Below are 5105 nucleotides of genomic sequence, written 5' to 3'. Positions count from 1 at the left end.
TGTGTATTGTTTTAGTTGAAACTTGTAAATAAAAGATGAGAAGTAGTTCTGAAAATTGTAAAAATTTTGCAAAGCAAGTTATAATTTGTATATGATAAATTCTTCTATACATTTTTTTTTGCCTCTGAATAACATTTGCAAATGAAAATAAATTGTTCTATACTAAAAGTATAGTTTTTACAACTAATTACAATATAACTTCAATTCAGCATTAGAAAAACAACATCAAAATGTAACAATACATAAAAAAAGACTGGAAAAAGAAAAAAAATGCATGTGTATGTACGCTTTCATTCAGCTGAGCAGTGAGACCCTGGTGGAGCTGCTGGACCTGGACGGGCTGCCATAGAAAGCCTGGTGTGGCATCATCTGGGATAGTCTCCAGAGTGTTTGAGTGCATATTTCCACTGTCCAGCCGTGAGGTTAAGTGTGTAGAGCTATGAAAAAGTAATTGGTGAAAGAAATATATGAGTTACTTTAGTAAAGTACTTTCAGTAACTACTATCAGCAGATTGAGGAAAAAATGCATGCATTTAAAATCTTAAGTAAAAGTATTATCCTTCATACTGTAATGTACGTAAGGTATGAAGAGTAAAAGTAGCCTATGTATTCTGCAGAAACAATATGATATATATGATGGTCTTGCATTAGTATTACTGCTTCACTAGTGTACTCTAATGTTGCATTTTACTTCTGAATATGTTCACAGTTGCTACATTTAAAATACTTTATATAGGCCTACTGTTGGGCAGTTTAATGTACAACAGTGCATGATATTGTAAAGGACCATGTTTTTGTATTGTAGCTGTCCTATGAGAAAAAATATCATTTGTATGTGGATACTTATGGACTGTGTTTCGTTACACTCCACCACTTTGTTATTTTGGAGATGAAACGAACAGACCAGCGGCAGCAACGTTTGTAAGTGAACTTCTTAATATTCAGCTGCATAAAACTAAACAGGGTTGAAAACCTGTTTAAATGTGTTCACCATGGTCCATTTATGTACATAATAATCAACAGAATAAACAACAAAATCACATTTTGGTCAGATATAAGTCGACATTTAATCGCTTTATATTTTGTATTTTTTCACGTCATTACAATATTAAAGTAAGTCTTACATTTAAAGTGTAATTCGGTAATTAAAAGTCAAAAACTAACAATTCAGGCTCCAGTTATTTTCGTTTTCATTAACAAATAACATATGTGGCAGCTCTCTTCTCGCACCGTTGCCACGCGACAGGAGCATTAATCGGGAACACCTGCTGGCGCAATCAGGAAACTCTGCGAAGGCTAGACTCGGAGCGTCCTTCGAAGGATGCGGGCTTTGAATTGGGACACAGCTCTGGACTCGTTTAAATCAGATTCATATGGTCAATGAGTGAATCAACTCACACCCGAACTCCCTTAATGAACCATGAGTCATTTTTCAGTTATGTCAGTAATAAACCATGAACTGTTACTGGGATGTATACTAGACTTACATCAATCTATTTATTAAGTAATTGTTCATATAACATGTAAAATGCAAACATTGACAACAGAGTTTGGCTGTAAAAAAGTAATGATAGTATTCTATAATAAATGTTTGTCAGCAGGATCATGTGAAAGTATGAAATGTTCACATGGTCATTGTGGCAAATTTGTTTAATAGTTCTGAATCATCAATATTCTTTATTAAATTTATGTCATAGTGTTTCTGTTTTAATAATTTTATTCTAAAACTTGTTTTAAAAACTGTTTATTTCCTGGTTTAAATGTCACTGGACTCGTTTAAGATTCATATGGTCAATGAGTGAATCAACTCACACCCGAACTCCCTTAATGAACCATGAGTCATTTTTCAGTTATGTCAGTAATAAACCATGAACTGTTACTGGGATGTATACTAGACTTACATCAATCTATTTATTAAGTAATTGTTCATATAACATGTAAAATGCAAACATTGACAACAGAGTTTGGCTGTAAAAAAGTAATGATAGTATTCTATAATAAATGTTTGTCAGCAGGATCATGTGAAAGTATGAAATGTTCACATGGTCATTGTGGCAAATTTGTTTAATAGTTCTGAATCATCAATATTCTTTATTAAATTTATGTCATAGTGTTTCTGTTTTAATAATTTTATTCTAAAACTTGTTTTAAAAACTGTTTATTTCCTGGTTTAAATGTCATTTAAAATTAGACTTTGTACTCCACTTTCAAGCTATGAAACTATAGATGTCCTCTTTCAGTTTGTCAATTACATGCCTTATTTATTTTAAAGATTGTATTCTATGTCAAGAGCATCTTCTCCACAGCAATTTAGACAAACAACACAATCTCGTTTCACTCTCATAACAAGAAAAGCAATTATTCTTCTGAGCTGTTTTTGTCATCTAAACACTTTTTGTGGCTAAATGGACATTTTCTGAACAGACAAGAATACTTTAGGTCCAGGACACATCATATAGAGCTGAATATTTCCAACAGATGTATCTATGGAAGCCAGTTTCTGCCCAAGGATAAAAAGCAATTGAGACTTTATTTTTTATTATCTTCAAATCTGATTTTTTTTCCCCTCAACTGCAAGTTTATAATTCACAATGTGACTTGGTCTTTGCTTACAAGACATATCAATGTGATATTGAAATATGCTTGTATAGAGTCCTGCAGCACCTAACTCTGATAACCTGCAGTGACCTCTGAGAGCTTTTGCACTTTTATTCTATTATTGCTGGGTTCATACAGAGTCAGACCCACCTGTCCATGGGGAACACACATGAGTGATTGTGAGCGGGCTTTAATCGGTCTCGCCACGCTGTGCCTGGGGAGGGATGCAGGTGGCTCAGACTACAGTGGAGCCAATGCCAACAGCACAGCGTTCCTAATACACAAAACCTCCAGCACTGAACTGTGTGCTTTTCAGTAGCTGCAGATTTCAGAAAGAACTGCAGTCCTTCGATTAATTATTTGACTTTCTGAATGGTCTGTGCCTGCATGAACAAATATTGATATTCCTCTTTTAGAGTCTGGACATAAATGTAAAGATGAATAAATTTAGAAAAGTGTAAAACAAATGTAGCATTATGATGGAAATAAATAAAAAGATACTTAAGACTCTGCACTATTTCTAGGTCACTAGTTAAATAAGGAAATACAAGTCTACATTTAGTTGATCAAAAATACAGTAAAAATATTAATACAGTGCAATGAGATTATATTTTAAAATGTAATTTATTCCTGTCATGGCAAAGCTGAATTTTCAGCAGGTTCATCAGAAATCATTTTAATATGCTGATTTACTGCTCAAGGAACATTTCACGAGTTCACGCTTGCATATAATTACCTGAAGTATGGTAATGCATATTTGGCGTGCTGTCCGGGGAAGGGCTCCGAGCTCGGGAATGGCCCGAACCTAGAGTACCACCCAAAAAGCAATTGAGCAAGGGACAGCCGCCAGACTGAAGAATCCCCCAAAATGAGCACTGAGAACTGGCAGGGGCTGATGTTTTGATAAGTCACCTGGTTGGCAAGCCGGAAGAGCCTACATACTCCGGTGAGCAATTTATGCATTGGAAGGGTAGGCCCTACCGGCTGTTGGTATTGGACTACGTGGTTTGGGGCACCCGGTCGGGAGGGCTTGAGCCGATGCTCAACGGGAGCTCACGTCGTTAGAACGGGTGAGCCCTACCGGCCGATGGGGGAGGAGCAGCATGATTGTGTAGCCCTACCTAGTGGCTGACAGGCCCCTGCTAATCAGTGGGCAAAAAAAAATAAATAAATAAATAAATGGCTGACCGAGAGGGCCCATGAAGCCTCCGACTGGAGATCAAGACTCAGGATGACAGACGTGTGGGTCCTCTCAGTTTGGCAGATAAAAAGGCTTTGGGCCGTCCGGCAAGGAGGACTCTTGCGACACCAGACCAGAGATCAATACTCGCTGCATCAGATGGGTAAGCCTCGCCGGGTGGGGAGAGAGAAAAGGAAGACCTGAGCCCTACCTAGTGGCTGACAGGCCCCTGCTAATCAGTGGGCAAAAAAAATAAATAAATAAAATGGCTGACCGAGAGGGCCCATGAAGCCTCCGACTGGAGATCAAGACTCAGGATGACAGATGTGTGGGTCCTCTCAGTTTGGCAGATAAAAAGGCTTTGGGCCGTCCGGCAAGGAGGACTCTTGCGACACCCGACCGGAGATCAATACTCGCTGCATCAGATGGGTAAGCCTCGCCGGGTGGGGAGAGAGAAAAGGAAGACCTGACTGGGAGGGCTCTCGCAGCATCCGATGGGGTATCAGACTCAGAACAGCGAACGGGTAAGAGACTTGAGGTTAGCTGAGAGGGTTCTGACGGCATTCGGCGGGAGGTCGAGACTCATGGCGTCGGACGGCTAAGCCTCACCAACCATCGAATGGGAAAAAAAAATAAATAAATAAAAAAATAAAAAGTTATGTGGCCGGGAGACTCTCGCCGACAGGAGCTCAATACTCACGGCATCGAATGGGTAAGCCTCGCCGACCGTAGGATGGAAAAGGTAAGGTTGTCTGGTCAGGAGGCTCTCGCCGTCATCCGACGGGAGCACACTGCATTGAACGGTGAGCCTCGCAGACCGTAGAATGGAAAAGTTTTTTTTTTATGCCGAGTGATTACGTTAGATGGTTTGATGACCAATGAGGGTTTGGTGTGCTTTTTTGATGTGAAACTGGTCTGTTCTGATGTAGCTTTGGTAAGCTTCTGAAGACCATCTTCCTAGAGTTTGGATCTGTTGCTTGGAGAGGCCTTTTTGGGCTGCTGATGTTGCTGCCCCAACACGAAAGGAATGGCTGGAGAAATTCTTTGCTGGGATGCCTGATAATTGCAGGACAGATCTGAGGTGTTTTTGGAACCAAAAGCGAGTGACGGGTTTTTTTGGAGTCATCTAAAAATAGTGGTTCGTGGGGGAGTTTAGCCTGAGAATTCCTAAGGCGGAGGTACTCGAAGATGGACTGGTATGGTTGGATTGGAGAAGAGGGATTAAAAATGTAGCTGAAATGACCTTCTTGGCTTGGTCGGTCTTTGTTTACTTAAAAAATTAATTGTTTTGTAATCGAGTACGGTTACGTCTGAGACAGTAGGGTTG

This window comes from Sinocyclocheilus grahami, unplaced genomic scaffold (assembly GCF_001515645.1).
Source record: "Sinocyclocheilus grahami isolate Dianchi unplaced genomic scaffold, SAMN03320097.WGS_v1.1 scaffold114.1, whole genome shotgun sequence".
Classification (NCBI taxonomy): domain Eukaryota; kingdom Metazoa; phylum Chordata; class Actinopteri; order Cypriniformes; family Cyprinidae; genus Sinocyclocheilus; species Sinocyclocheilus grahami.
This window is presented reverse-complemented; position numbering follows the sequence as displayed.